This window comes from Pelophylax lessonae (genome assembly GCF_965119305.1).
Source record: "Pelophylax lessonae genome assembly, chromosome: 2".
NCBI lineage: Eukaryota > Metazoa > Chordata > Amphibia > Anura > Ranidae > Pelophylax > Pelophylax lessonae.
Window position 1 is genome coordinate 486,081,681 of NC_138769.1, and position 16,941 is coordinate 486,098,621.

A 16,941-nucleotide genomic window follows, 5' to 3' on the forward strand; every position below is an offset into this window, starting at 1 on the left:
AAGCTGCAGGCGATCATTGACTCTGGAGCCTGTAGTTGCTTCCTGGATATCAACCTAGCCAAGAACTTGCGCATACCCCTGAAACTGAAGGAACAAAGACTTGATGTACATTTAGCAGATGGCACTGCTCCTAGCTCTGGACCAGTCACTCAGGAGACTATCCCTGTCCTTGCCACAACAGAAGCAGGCCATCGGGAATTCCTCCGCTTTGATGTCATCAGGTCTCCTATTTTCCCAGCCATCCTAGGGATACCCTGGCTACGGGCCCACAACCCGCAAATTGACTGGCCCAAGGGAGAAATCATCTTCTCATCTTCCTATTGTCAGCAACACTGTGGCGTCCCCACGCCTGTCAACTCTTCAGTGTGTCTCTCCGTTCAACCTACACCGGATCCCTGTCATGCTGTTCCTTCAGCCTACCTTGACTTCCTTGATGTGTTTGACAAAAAAGGTGCCGATGCCTTGCCCCCACATCGGTCCTACGACTGCCCAATTGAGTTGCTACCTGGAGCAGAAGTCCCCTTTGGGCGCATCTTTCCGTTATCCGAAGTGGAGCTGGAGGCCCTCCGACAATATATAGATGAAAACCTTGCCAAAGGATTCATCCGCCCTTCATCGTCACCTGCTGGAGCTGGCATTTTCTTCGTCGAGAAGAAGGATCGTTCTCTCAGACCATGCATTGACTATAGGGACCTTAATAAAATTACTATCAAGAACAGATACCCACTCCCTCTCGTCCCGGAGTTATTCCAAAGATTCCGAACAGCCCAGGTTTTCACGAAGTTGGACTTGCGGGGGGCCTATAACCTGGTTCGTATTAGGGAAGGTGATGAGTGGAAGACCGCCTTCCGAACACGCTTTGGTCACTTTGAGTACCTTGTGATGCCCTTCGGGCTATGTAATGCCCCCGCCACATTCCAACATTTTGTGAATGATATTTTCAGAGAATACCTTGACCTGTTCTTAATCGTCTATCTGGACGACATACTAATTTTCTCAGCCTCGCTTGAACTCCATCGAGAGCACGTCAGAAAAGTGTTAAAGACCTTAAGAGCCCATGGCTTATATGCTAAAGCAGAAAAGTGTGAGTTCGAGAAACAATCTATCCAGTTCTTAGGACTCATAATCTCCACAAAAGGGATTTCCATGGATCCTCAGAAGGTATCAGCAATCTTGGAGTGGCCTGCACCTTCTGACAAGAAAGGGGTCCAGAGGTTTGTGGGCTTCGCTAATTTTTATAGGAAATTTATTCGGAATTTCTCAACTATTATTGCCCCGATCACCCAGCTCACTCGCCTGCACTCACGCTTCTCCTGGAACCAAGATTCTCAAGCGGCTTTCGAAAAACTGAAGGCTCTCTTCACCTCTGCTCCAGTGTTGCAACACCCTGACCCAGCTCTTCCCTTTGTCCTTGAGGTGGACGCATCCGAAGTAGCTACAGGAGCCGTGCTCTCGCAGCGTCAGGGCCCAAAGGCCCTGCTCCACCCAGTAGCCTATTGCTCCAGAAAGCTGAATCAGGCCGAAAGAAACTATGACGTGGGTGACAGAGAACTCCTGGCAATTAAAGTCGCTCTCGAAGAATGGAGGTACCTCCTGGAGGGCGCTAACCATCCAATTATGATCTTCACAGATCACAAAAATTTGGAATATTTAAGATCTGCAAAACGCCTAAGACCTCGACAAGCCAGGTGGGCCTTATTCTTTTCGAGATTTAATTTCCACTTGACATACCGCCCAGGTTCCAAAAATGGGAAAGCCGATGCCCTGTCCAGGATGTTCCCCGAATCTGCTGAATGTGCTCCTCCAAGCACTATCTTATCTGCCCAAAATTTTTTGCTGATTCAACCTAACCTAAAGGCATCCATTGAACAAGCTTCTGTATCGTGCCCCGAATCCGAACATGACTCGTTAAGGAGGCAGGGTGGATTACTTTGGCACCAGGACAAAATCTTTGTACCTCAAGAAGCTAGGTCTCTGGTTCTCAGGGCATTCCACGACCACCGACTTGCAGGGCACTTTGGGGCCCGTAAAACTAACGAGCTCATTCAGCGGTCCTTTTGGTGGCCTAACCTCAGTCGGGACTGTAGATCCTACGTCAAGTCATGCACCATATGTCTACGTAGCAAAAGTGACAAAGTCAAAGCCTGGGGGTTATTAAGACCCTTGCCTATCCCTAATCGCCCCTGGGAAATGATTTCTATGGATTTTATTGTTGATCTTCCTCCCTCTGAAAGATTCACGACCATCCTTGTTGTGGTAGACCGATTATCAAAAATGGCCCACTTCATACCAATGATTGGTACTCCCTCTGCAGCGGAAACCGCTCACATGTTTATCAAGGAGATCATAAGACTTCATGGACTACCAAAGAACATTGTTTCGGATCGGGGGGTGCAATTCACCTCTAGGTTTTGGAGAGCCCTTTGTAAAGCCTTGGAAGTGGAACTCTGCTTATCTTCTGCCTACCATCCCCAAAGTAATGGGCAAACGGAGCGTACTAACCAAACCCTCGAGCAATACCTCCGATGCTTTTCAGCTTTTTCCCAAGATGACTGGGCATCCCTGCTTCCGCTGGCGGAATTTGCCTATAATAACTCTGTCCATTCAGCTACAAATCAGTCCCCATTCTGGGCTAATTATGGATTCCACCCTGCTGCCCTGCCTGAAATTATGCCTGAAACTTCTGTACCTACCTTGCAGGACAGACTTGTTTTCATTCAAAACAATTATCAGGTCCTCCGGGAGTCCATACAGAAAGCCCAAGTGGATTACAAAAAACACTTTGATCGGAAACGGAGGGGAAATCCTTCCTTCAAGGTTGGGGACAAAGTGTGGCTGTCTACCGCCAACCTGAAATTGGCCTGCCCTTCACGGAAGCTAGGGCCAAGGTATATTGGGCCTTTTCAGATCAAACGGGAAATTAACCCAGTGGCTTACGAACTATCTTTGCCTGACTCATATAGGATCCATCCGGTTTTTCACACCTCCTTGCTTAAACCAACTGTTCCAGATCCATTTCCAGGGAGAGTGGAGCCACCTCCACCGCCAGTGACGATTGGTGAGGACACAGAATTCGAGGTGGAAGCAATCCTGGACTGCAGGAAGAGAGGGAGACAAACCCAATTCTTGATTAAATGGAAAGGGTATCCACCCGAAGAAAGCTCATGGGAACCCGAAGCCAATGTACATGCCCCCAGACTCCTCCAAGAGTTTAAGGACAAATACCCAGAGAAAATTTCTCAAATAGGCATCCGGAGGCTGCCCGTCAGGGGGGGGCACTGTCAGGGCACAAACACCAGGAGAAGGGCTCTAGGACCCAGCAGCGCTATCAGCACTTTGGCAGGAGAAGGAATTTAGGACCCAGCAGCACTACCAGCAATTTACCTGGGCCTATTTAAGGAAACCTGCCAGTGATTTTAGTTGCTGGTTGATCTTCAGCTCCTCCAGTGTGTTATCCCTGTGATATTCCAGTTCCTGTCTCCTGTTACCAACCCGGCTTGTCCTTGACCTGTCTCCTGATTGCTTCCTGTGTTTGACCTCGGCTATCCACCTGACCACGCTTGCTCTGATATCCACCTGGCTCCTGATCTCGGCTATCCACCTGACCACGCTTGCTCTGATATCCACCTGGCTCCTGATCTTGGCTATCCACCCGACCACGTTCCAGTCTCAGCATTATCCAAGTCCTGCAAACACCTCACGGGCGCCACCTGTCTGCTGATTCCACTCCAGCACTCCAGCTGTACTCTGGATCCTCCTGCACACAATCCAGCAGGCGACCCGTGCTACTTTGGGCCTGACCTCTCCTGTTCTCATCCTCAGGGGGGTCTGGAACTTAGCCGCAAGGGAAGCCCTCTCTCTCCATTGGCCTCTAGCACCAGGTACGTGATAAGTGGGCTGGCAGAGATCCTTACTCCTCAGGATCCTGGGCACAAAACAAGACAGTAAACAGCACAGCGAGTCTCCTACCACCCTCATCAGTGCGAAATGGCGAGGGGGGGGGGGGGAGGTTGCACAGAGAAGCTGGTGGCCAGCTACACATTATATTTCTAAAAGTATAAAGAAAAAGCTGCGCTACCTTGAAGTATAAGTGATCAAAACATATACATAAATGAAACAGCGAACAATTGTTGCAAATATCTTTAACACTACATCCGGGTTAAAGTAGTGTTCATAAAGGAGGTAAAGAAAGTCCAAATAGGATGTGCAAAGTGCAGAAATTGAAATTCATCCCCCGCAATAAAGTGACTTCTCCTCAATACGTGACAAAGGTAAAAACCACGCTATGCGCTTACCAAAAGGCAGATGTAATAAAGCCCATCAATAGACATAAATGGTGTGGCTCCTGTCTGCTCCAATAGGCAACAGTGTGATCCCTCTGGCTGGTTCAACCTGGCAGAGACCCCGGTCAGGAACAGCACCGAAGCACGGACCAGCTAAGTCCAACACTCTCCAACATAAACTTGCCCTCCTGTTGGCAGCCTTATTAAAGTCTTATTAAAGAGAAAAAAGTGGCCTTTAAAAAATATAAAGCAGAGGGGTCATTGTCAGCATTCCAACACTATAAAGAATGCAACAAGAAGTGTAACAACAAAATCAGGGCAGATAAAAAAGACTACGAGAGACACATAGCAGAGGAGAGTAAAAAATCTCAAGGAATTTCTTAGATATTTTAGCAGGAAAAAGCAAGATCAGAGCACATTGCCTACATAAAAGATGATGATGATGGGAGGATGGTTAAAGATGACACAGAGAAGGCAACTGTACTAAATGCTTTCTTCTCCTAAGTTTTTACACAGAAAAAAGAGGGGTATACCGACCACACAAGTATTATTAGCAGCACATCACAGGACGTACCCTTGTGGTTACAGAGGCTGGAGTCAAGAAAAGACTAAATACGCTTAACACAAATAAATCATCAAGACCAGATGGCTTACACCCGAGAATCTTTAAAGAACTCAGGTTATAGCCAGACCACTATTCCTAATCTTTGTGGACAGCATTCTGATGGAAATTGTACCACCTGATTGGAGAAAAGCCAATGTGGTACCAATATTCAAGAAAGGGCAGAGACATATTCCTGGAAACTACAGGCCAGTTAGCCTAACATCAATAGTAGGTAAATTATTGGAGGGGATGATAAGGGACTATATTCAAGAATCTGCAGAAGAAAACGGTATCATTAGTAGTACTCACCATGGGTTTACGAAGGGTCATTCCTGCCAGACCAATCTTCTAACATTCTATGGGGAACTGAGCTGCCATCTAGGTAGAGGGATGCTTGTGGATGTGGTGTGTCTGGTGTATCTGCATTTTGCAAAAGCATTCGATAAGCTTCCCCATAAATGCTTAATCTACAACCAGAAGTCTGCGGGCATGGACCATAAGGTTTGTTCTTGGATAGTAAACTGGTTACAGGGGTGTGTCTAAAGGGTGGTAATAAATAACATGTACTCAGACTGGTCTAGAATGTTAAGTTGGGTACCCCAAGGCTCTGTCTTGGGATCAATTCTGTTTAATTTATTCATAAATGACAGAGGATAGGATAATTAGGTCAATCTCAGTTTTTGGGGACGACACAAAAATCTGCAGGGCAATAACTTCACTTTGGGATTATAGAAAGTTTACTGAAAGACCTGAACAAAATATTGGAATGGGCAACTACATGGTAAATGAGGTTTCATGAGGAAAAATGTAGGGTAATGCACTTGGGGGCTAAAAACATAAACGTAAACTAATTTCTAGGGGGAGAACCTATGGGGGAATCAAGGATGGAGAAACATCTGGAGGTCCTAGTAGATTACAGACTGTGCAAAAGCATGTAATGTCAAGCGGCAGCTACCAAGGCCAACAGAATTTTAGCATGCATAAAAAAGGGGATATACTCCAGAAAGAAAACTATAATCCTGCCACTTTATAAAACTCTGGTCAGGCCACATCTGGAGTATTCCATCCAGTTCTTGTCACCAATCCTCAGAAGGGATGTGCTGGAACTGGAGAGAGTCCAAAGAAGGGTAACAAAATTAATAAGGGGACTGGAAGACCTCAATTACAAGGAACGATTACAAACACTAAATTTATTCTCGCTGTTGAAGAGACACTTGAGAGGGGACATGATAGCGATTTACAAATAACTCAATGGTAATCCCAGCGTAGGAAAAAAACAAATCAGTCTTAGGGAGTATAAGAGGACAGGGGGCCACACAGTGAGATAGGAGGAGAATCAGTTTAACCTTAGGCTGTGCAGGGGTTTTTTTTATGGTCAGGGCAATAAGGACGTGGAACTCTCTTCCACAATTGGTGGTGTCAGCGGGGAGTATTGAAATGTTAGAGACTGCTGAACATGCATCTTAAAGAACACAACATACAGGGATATGGGAAAGGATTATAGACACTGACACACGTACATTTACAGGTTGAACTGGATGGGCTATTTATTCAACCTTACCTACTTTGTAACTATGTAACTGTACAGAATAAATGGCTTTAGTGTTGAATTTGTGGACAAACGGAGGTCCTTCCAACCACAGACATCCCCTATGAAGTTGACTTGACTGTCAGGTTGACCAGGTATACTGTTTGTCTCTATTCAAGAACATGTTGCACCTAAACTACCTCACATTAACAAACCCAGGCTTATTTGCTCATACCTAATCACCGTTAAAAAAAACAAAAAACTCACAAACAAATTAAATTAGAAACACCTATCAATATCCAGGGGTCCTTAAAGGACTTCCTCCACCTCACACATGCACCCCTACATTCAAATTTCATTGAGAACTCAGCCCATTTGTCTCCTCTCTTATCGGGAGGTCATATGTTTTCAACTCTAACTAACGAGCTTCAGCTCCCAACGAGCTTCAGAATGCTGTCAGATCTTGAATGTCTCCACCTCCCTGCATGTCTCAGAATATTGACAAAACAAAGTAAAATTCTATCCCATATCCCCAAATCTGTGCTCAAAAACCATCCCAATTGTCAGATGTGAACAAAGCAAGGCAGACCTGTCATAATGTATCACCACTCTAAAAACATAATTGGAAACCATGCTTGTACACAAACCTCCAATCAGTACCAGACTCTGGCGTCTAGTGAGTACATAACTTCCTCCTTAGCCCTATACATTTTGTAGTAAAGACTTCATCAGGGGACAGAGAAAATAATTTACTAATGCTGCTTTATATCACACAACATTCCCTCCCTGTCTGCTGGTCTAATTATAATGCTTTTATCTAGTTCTAATGCATTTAGTTATATTGAATTTGTTTTTTTGCAGTTTTGGGACATTGAAAGGGTACAAACGTTATAGTTGATTTACTAGTTCACAAATGTGGTGCGATTCATTCTGAATGGTATCCCAACACACCTTACCTACCTGCTACCATGTGTTGCCTTCCATTGTTAATAATGCTACGTACACCTTTTTGGTGTGTTTTTGTGCATTAGACCTGTGTCTCTTTTTTCAGTCGGGGCACCCTTGAAAAGTATTTTTTAGTCTTGAGGCACCCCTGTCCAAGGTTCAGTTCACGTTACTGTATGTCATGGAACACACACAAAATCAAGCTCATTCCTGACACACAAATAAATGCTCTGCTCTTTAGGGGTGCCAATAATTCTTAATGGTACCCTACACATTGGAAAACATGGGGTGCTTTTGATGTGGCATAAATAGAAAAAAGGGTCAGGGACTTCCCTGCATTTCTGCGGGTAGGGAAGCCCATTGGAATGAATGGGATGCCTACACGCAGCATGCAGCCATGCAGATGTGAACCAAGGGCTTGTTCTCATGTCAGGTTGAAGGGGTGGTATAACCACATGGTTGAGCTGTTTTTACCACTCCCAACTTCTTCCCCTTTTGGCTGCAGAGGTAGCAGCTGGTATACACATGCTGTGGCTGCAGCTGGAGGTATACTTTGGGTGAAGGAGGCTGCACTGCAACTACCCCGCAACTGTGTGCATTGCACGGTTGTGTGTAGTGATGCTGCATTTACAGGCTTAAAACAGGTGGTGAGGAGGCAACATATTGCCCCTTTACCGCCTGTCAAATGCCTCTGAAAAGCAATCTGAGCATGGATTGCTTTTCAGAGAAGCAGCAGTCCTTGCTGCTATCACAAACAAGCCCTAAAAAATAATTTCTGATTGTACAGGAATAGGAGGGGGGGTCACGATTAAAAGTAACATACATACACACATACATATGCACACACACATATGACCATACATGCACATGAACACAAACACATGAACACACACATACAGACAGATACATGTGTAGACACTCACACACACACACATATACAGACAGACATGTACGCACACAAACACAAATACAGACAGATGTGCACACATACACAAACACACATGTACACACACACACACACATACACAAATACAGACACATGTACACACATGTACAGACACACACACAAACACATACACACACACACACACACATGAACACACACACGTATAAAGCCCTTTTAAAACATTCTAGCACAGTACCTTTTTCTCATTCAGCGGGGTACTGCACCGTAGGGGGAAGCAGAGAGCACAGCACACTTCTCCTCCCTTTACTTTGACTTTGCTAAGGCTGACGGAGCTCCCTTCCAGTGCCGATGTACAGTTTGGCAGGGGATCAGAAGATCCGGCACATCTGACAGCCCTTCTCTCCCATGATTCTGCGGCACACCTCAGGACCTCTGGCGGCACACCACACTGGTTGAGAAAGGCTGCATCGGGCAGACAAATTAGTGGCCCCTTTCACATGGGCTAGAGTGTGTTGTGTTCTATCAACTACCAATCTATGAATCTATCTTGCACAAAGCAGCCCTGATCCTCCTCTTCTGGGGTCTCCTGATGGTGCCTCTTGCCCCTCCTCTTTGGCGAGTACCCCCATAGAAAGCCACTTTCTTTGGGGAAACCTGTGCAGGCTCGCTCCTGCGTCCATTCACAGACAGGGCAGCTAAGCCACGCCTACCTGTCACTGGATTTGATTGACAGCAGCAGGAGCCAATGGCTTCCGCTTCTATCAATCTGCCCAGTGAGGAGGGAGATGGAGTGAAGAAAGACACTACTCTCATGTACATCGCTGGATCAAGATTGGTCTCAGGTAATTATAAGGGGGGCTGAGGGGGATTTTGCAGCACAGACATTTTTTGACCTTAATGCATGGAATGCATTAGGGTAAAAGAAAACCCTAAGGCTTTAGAACCACTTTAATGCAGTTGAAGCTGAGGAACTTCAGGTTGGGGTATCGGTGAATGATCAACCCACTTTCTTTGAAGACAGAAGTGTCCAGATTCACAGCTGTTAAACCCTGTCACCTGGCAGTCAGGAATGTAAACAAACTGAATACTATCATTATTTCATTTGTTTGCAAGCAAGTATTACAGTGGGGACATCAAGGGAGACCCCTGATATCTCCATAAAGAGGACCTGTCATATAATATCCATTCACATACTACTGTCACAAAAAGGGTGCTATCACATAGCGGCTTATTAGCACCCTTGTAGTAGTAAGAAAATAAAGCAAAAATTAAAACAAGAAATAAAGTCTAATAAAAAATTAAAAAACAAAAAAAAAAAAAAAAAAAAAGAAATGTATTCATGCCACTTCGCTTACATTTTACAAAAACAAAGTATATTGTGATTTTGGGTTTAATAAACGCACACATTAAAATTTGCAACTACAGTAAACCCCCCTCCATTGCGGGGGTTACGTTCCGGACCCAGCCGCGAAAAGTGAAAATCCGCGAAATAGAAAAACCCTATTAAAATACACTGTAGGCATGTTTTTTTTTTTTACTGTCACTGTACTTTTAAAAGCATTTTAAGGTCTTTAAACACACTTTTAAACAATAGAAACTCATTTAAACACATAAAAGATACTGAGAGACATAGCAAGAGCTATGGAAAACACAAAAATATTTCTTTTTTAATGATTTATATAGTAAAATAACATTACAAAAAAACCGCAATATACCGGGACCGCAAAAATTGAACCATGATGGAGCGGCGGTTTACTGTACCATTTTTTTTATTCCGCAGGTTTTCCACTTTTGGAAAATATATAATGTTTTGGGGTTTTAGGTAATTTTAAGGCCTAATGCTCATCACACAACTTGTACAATTTTTCTGTAAAATCTCTGTCAGATCTACCAATAACATAACGCAGGAGTCTGTCTACTTGTATACAGATTGATTGGATAAAGTAAGTAGGTGCTCATATTACAAACTTTTGGTAAATCTAAAGTTGATTGTAGGAAGGTTTTTTGGTCAGATTATAATGTGTGTGGTGACCACAAGGTTCACACAATATAATCTGACTGTACAATCAACTTGAATCTGCCAAACGTAAGAAGAGGACCTGTCTAAACTATTCAATCAATTTGTATGCAATCAGGCAGACCTTTGCACTACATACATACTGGTAGAGCTAACAGAGGTTGTACAATCAAACTGTACCTTAAATGTAAAGCTGGACTTCAGGAATGGTCTATTGTTTTTTATAACTTACATTGGCCCAGTTTGGATGCATCCTAATGTCACATCCAGGAGCCACTGGGGATACAGAAATTCCTTACAGTCGTCTATCCTACATACATTAAGCCCTGGACTCCTCCAGGTGCTACTCGAGTGACATACCTTCTTTATGCTGACTAAGGACCTTTCCACACGGACAGCCAAGGGTCCACTTGCTCAGCAGTGGATCTGTCCGCTGATCCCGGCTGAGCAGGTGGACACAAACACAACACGCTCTCCTATAAGGGCAGTCAAATGTAAACAGACGGCCTGTCCATTTACACCCGACTGCCATCGGATCTGCTAGATGATCAGATCCCCATCCACCTATTTTTAATGGATCAAATCAGATTGGATGTAAACGGACAAATGTCTGTTTACACTTGCCGCTAGGGTCCGATCGGGCCCGCCTGAAAAACTGACAGGTGGACCAGATCTGTCTGCTCGTGTGAAAGGGGCCTAGAGAGGTTTGCTCATTCCGCACCTCCTCAATCAGAGAACGTTTTGTATTTTTTCAATGAATATTAATTTAAGGCATGCTCAGATTTGATGAGTCAGAGATTGTGATGTAATTCGCCCCTCTACCTCATCCAGTAAGAGAACACCTTGCATTAACTGAAAAAATACAAGACATAAAATAATGTCTTTTTTTAAATACTTATTTTAGCCTTTTTTCATCCTTTGGTTCACTTCCATGCTTCTGATCTCCTACAGCCACTTCCTGTCCACATCATGTACTCCAGCAATGGCTACATGGCATTTCTCAGTAGAGGGACAACAGCAGACCATGTCTGCCTAATGTGTAGAGAAAAAGCCGTCTCCATCAGACATCTGTGTGACAGGGTGACAACACAGAAGCACAATTAGAGGACAGGGACAAAGCACTGTCACCCACTAACACACTAACAGTATCTGAAATAAAAAGATCATGGATCTGAGGTATTAATTTAATGAAATCAGCAGATTAAAAAAAAAAAAAAAACATTAAAAATAACTTTTAAATGACTATTGAAATGACATGAACATGTTAAAGCTTATATGAGATTTTAGGAATTGGGTTTACATATACTGTGAAAGATATAGTTCTTATTTAGATACAGTTTCTTTATACAAATGGTAATTTATGTGAAAGGTTTTCTGCTTTACTATGGTAGTATAACTTTCTTTTTTTTTGTTTTTTTTACATTTAGAAAGAGTGGACAGGGAGCCCCTGTCTTCTGTCTGTGTCCCTGTTATAGAAGCCACACATGCTGCAATTTTTTATCCTATCAACGTGCGAATCAAAATGATACAAACAATCGAATAGCCATTACTTCCCTTGGATTTAGACTCAATTTGGATTGGATTGGATTAAATTGAGTTTATCAGCCAGAGCAGAACATTATGGATAGTTTTTGCCTCAATTGGCAGCACTTAGATAATTTCTTCATGATCATCATCATAGAGATGTGATTGATAACTTACAATTGTAAATTATGATCATATCTTAACTATCGATCAAAATCCACTTTCCTGTGTGTGATCGAATGGGTTGTCAACTATAGATGAAATATTCCTTCCAGAAGAGATTGATTGGAAATGGATTATTGGAGCGTGTATGCTACCATCAGGGAGATTCACGCTGCTTTATTTGTCCTGTATCCATTATCACTGAGAGTGAAAGAAAGTCCCAAATTTTGAGTTTACCAGAACAGAAATAGAGGAGAAATCTACCAGTGAAAATACTAGTTCCCTCACTTTGGATTGGTTTCCTCTCACTGTTGTGGCTGTGGGACATTAAAGCACCCCCCCCCCCTCGTTTTTGGATATTTATTTATTTTTTCTATTTGTTTTGTACGTTTTAAAGTGTACAAATGTGTACTTCCATCCTAACACTGCCACGGCGAGGTACGTAATTTCCACATCTGGATTGGCCCCCTCCTCCTTACCCCCGATGCCTTCTGGGACCTCTGTGCCTCCCAGAAGACGAAAGGGCCATTCAGAAAGTGTAGCACGACTCGCGCATGCGCAGTAGGAAACCAGCTGTGAAGCCTGAAGGCTTCACTGCTAGCTTCCCTTGGTTGCAATAGCGGCACCTACACCCTGACCCGATGGACAAATTGGCTTTGGGGAAGGCGACATCACGGGATCCCTGGACAGGTAAGTGTCCTTATATTAAAAGTCAGCAGCTTCAGTATTTGTAGCTGCTGACTTTAAAAACATTTATTAGAGGCTGGAAGGAAATCTCCCCAATGGGACCCAGATGACAAAAATAAATAAATATGGCAGTGGACATAACCCTCCCTAAATCTGGCTCCCTAAGTTCACACTGGGGCGACCTGTCAGGCGACCTGGTCGCCTGACAGGTCGCCGTAGGTCGCCTGCCATAGAGTAGCTGTGGACCCGTTCTAATAGGAGCGACACAAGTCGCTCCCACTTAGAAAAAGGGTCCGGAGCTTCTTTGGGGCGACCTGGAGCGACCTGCATTGACTTCAATGTTATGAAGTCTGTGCCGGCCGCTCCGAGCTGCGCACCGCGACCTGTGAGGTCGCCCCGGCAAGTAGCGTCGCCCCAGTGTGAACGGGGTCTAAATGTTTGAACAAATGTTCCTATGAAAATTCTTAGTACATCCGATGAGTTGATGCATTCGAAAGTACTTCAAAATTTTGTTGGCTTTTAGCATTCGATTTTGGAATAAATTTACTTTTTTCTGAACAAAAACTCGCTCTCATTGTCGGAAATTTGTTTCAAGAACTATTTTCCATACTACTCTACTATATTTTGTCACCACTGTGGTTGAAAATGAACACCAACTTGGCCCCCTACTAACAATTAGAAAAATTTGTTCTTAAATGGAAACGTTTCAACTAAAATTCTACTAGTGTATGGCCAGCTTTAAGCCAGTCAAAGATGGATCGAATCTTGACTGGTTCAGCAGGGACCAGCCTGAGATTGGATGCCAGTATGGGCAGGCTGTTTTTACTGAAGTCGATTAATCCATCGATCGACTTTAGTACAACCAGCCAGTCAGGTTTTTTTCATGCGATCACTGCCAGTGGATCATTGTGGTCTGAAGGCAGAGAAGGCTCCCTGCCCACAGAACACAATAGTGCTATGGGAGAGACCCCCCCCCATCAACACTGACTGGGTTGACCAGGGAACCTAACAAGTTTCTTTCCTTCCACCTATGGGGAAAGGAAAGAAAATTGCATAATGTATGGGCAGCTTTACTCTATTCAAAAAATGAAAAGAAAAAAAAAAAGTTTTGTCTCTAGTTCTAATTTAAGTCACCACACATGGTACAATTTTTTTGTACAATCTCCTTTAGATCTACCAGCAGCATGTTGTACAAGGGCCTGTCTATTTGGAAAGAGATTGACTGGATCATTTGGATAGGTCCTCATATTACATAGTTTTGGTAACTACACAGTCAGATTGCAACATGTATGGTGACCTTTATTAGGTTGCAGCAGCATATGTGTGATTTTTAGGTGCTGTTGCTGATTTGCTATAACTGTGTATTTGACTGCCGTTAAACTCATCTATATATTAAATAAAGCCGGTATACCTGCCCACCTCGTCTCTTCCGTGTTTGCCTGGTTTGCCTGTGTACGTGTGAACCTTGGACTCTCCTACAGCTCCCATTCACCTCCTCCTCCTCCTCATTGATAAGTAGGATGCTGCATCTGGCAGCCTCATCACCATGACAACCCCTGTCATTTGGGGGAGGGGACCAAAGCACTGTATCCTTCATCTCTATAAGCTGTGCACACACATATTATCTGAACCACAGAAATGGAAGAGATATACGCCACACAAAAACGTACAAATGAGCTGTAGATAGAAATACTGAAGTGGCTCGATGTGCATGTCATTGATGAGCTTCTACGAAATGGGCGGAAATAATCTCTGCGGAGCTGCATATCATGTAGACGTAAAGCATTACAAAGACACACAAATGGCCTGCTTGGCTGCTTTGACGTCCCCCGGCCCCCCTAGACACCCCAAGCCATAAAGCAGCAGCAGCAGCCAACACTTACAGCAGCAGATACCCAGCAGCAGAGGATGGGGGACACAGCAAGGGGGGCAGAGAAAGGAGATGAACAATACAACAACATGGAGCGAGGAGATCTCGACCTACCTATTGCATTGCCTTTGCCTTCATTTGCATGGAAGTTTAGCCTGCATCTCTAGCTTCTATGCATTCTCACTGGCTGCTTGTAGTGTGTGCAGAGAGGATGGAGATGAGTGTTTGTGCTGGTCCTTCCTCCTTAGAGGTGGCAGATAAGGGAGACACAGGCATACACGCAGGAAGAGCTGCACATACTCTACGGCAGCCAGGGAGGCAGCAGTGCCTTTGATGGGAGAGATTCTGCTCACTGCTGCTGCTAGCTGCTTCCTGGTTTCCTGTCATCACCCAATTCCAGGCAATTCTCATCCCACCAGGAACACTTTACAGGATGCTAACTATTAATGCTGAGAGAAGCTCTCAGATTTTCGTTTGTCCCTGGAAATGTTGGTGAGCGTGGCTTAGACGTTATTCACACCTGGCGATTTGTCGCGCCATTCCAGAAGATGAAGAAGCAAGTCATTTTTGCACCTGTTTACACCTGAGCGTTGTGTAAGGTGACCGGATTTTTAAAATGAAATCTGGGGACATATATATATATATATATATAAATAAATATATATTTTTTTTATTGGCAAATGGCACAGGATTGCATAATACACAGAGCACTGGGCACAGGACTGCATATTACACAGAGCGCTGGGCACATGACTGCATATTACACAGAGCGCTGGGCACATGACTGCATATTACACAGTGTGATGGATACAGGACTACCTAATACACAGAGTACTGGGCACAGGACTGCATAATAAACAGAGCGCTGGGCACAGGACTGCATATTACACAGACCGCTGGGCACAGGACTACATAATACACAGAGTGCTGGGCACAGGACTGATTATTACACAGTGTGCTGGGCACAGGACTACATAATACACAGAGCACTGGGCACAGGACTACATATTGCACAGAGCGCTGGGCACAGGACTGCATAATGCACAGAGTGCTGGGCACAGGACTGCTTATTACACAGTGTGCTTGGCACAGGACTACATAATACACAAAGCGCTGGGCACAGGACTACATATTACACAGAGCGCTGGGCACAGGACTGCATAATACACAGAGTGCTGGGCACAGGACTGCTTATTACACAGTGCGCTGGGCACAGGACTACATAATACACAGAGTGCTGGGTACAGGACTGCATAATACACAGAGTGATGGGTACAGGACTACATAATACACAGAGCACTGGGTACAGGACTACATAATACACAGAGCACTGGGCACATGACTGCATATTACACAGAGTGCTGGGCACATGACTGCATATTACACAGTGCTATGGACACAGGACTACCTAATACACAGAGTGCTGGGCACAGGACTGCATAATACACAGAGCGCTGGGCACAGGACTGCATATTACACAGAGCGCTGGGTACAGTACTACATAATACACAGAGTGCTGGGTACAGGATTGCATAATACACAGAGCGCTGGATACAGGACTACATAATACACAGAGCACTGGGCACAGGACTGCATAATACACAGAGCGCTAGGCACAGGACTACATAATACACAGAGCCCTGGGCACAGGACTACATAATACATAGAGCGCTGAGCACAGGACTGCATAATACACAGAGCGCTGAGCACAGGACTGCATAATACACAGAGCGCTGGACACAGGACTACATAATATACAGGAGGGTGTTATGCATAGAGTACTGGGTTCAGAGGTTTGCTATGCACAGAGTACTAGTAGAATATATATCTGGACACACGTATGTCAAGCAGGATATCTCTGCGCTTGTTGGAGGAGTCAGTTAGTTAACTGCTAAAAGACAAACTGCTGCTACTTCACCAAATAACAATATAAATTGGAAAAACATAAATAAAAAGAATAGTAGCGCAAAAAGTCACTCAGATGTGACTAAAGAATTGCATAAGCAATACAACCATAAATAAAAGTTGTTTGCTAAAACACTCAGATAAGGGTAAAAAGTCCTTTAAAGTCCATAGACCGTCCAGGAATGAGTGATGTTACTAATGGTTCACCTTTTCAACCACCACCAAGTGTCACACCGAGGGGTCAGTAGAAGTGGCAACTCACCAGATATAGTGGCTCAGGAGTTCTCACACAAGAGCACAAAACGCAGGAATCAAAGATACTGATGATGGGTGTCAGCAAAACGACCTTGATAAATCCTCGCTGTATACACTAAATCAGACCTCCTTTCCACAGACTCCACTCAGCATTATGGTCACATGTAAGGTAAAATGACTACAATAGTGAAGTACTATAAAACAGCTTTATTAAAAAAGAGAATTGCACTCACATATGTAGGGAAAAATCAAGC

General features: G+C 44.2%; 1 protein-coding gene across 2 annotated transcripts in view; it reads right to left on the bottom strand.

The window, feature by feature from the left end:
* NALCN (sodium leak channel, non-selective) overlaps positions 1 to 14,858 on the bottom strand; it is an 897,007-nt gene extending 882,149 nt beyond the window's left edge. For both annotated transcript variants that reach the window (XM_082245388.1, XM_082245387.1), the window contains exon 1: positions 14,642 to 14,858. The gene's annotated coding sequence lies outside the window, so the exon portion shown is untranslated. The remainder of the gene's footprint in view (positions 1 to 14,641) is intronic.
* Between the last annotated feature and the right edge of the window lie 2,083 nt (positions 14,859 to 16,941).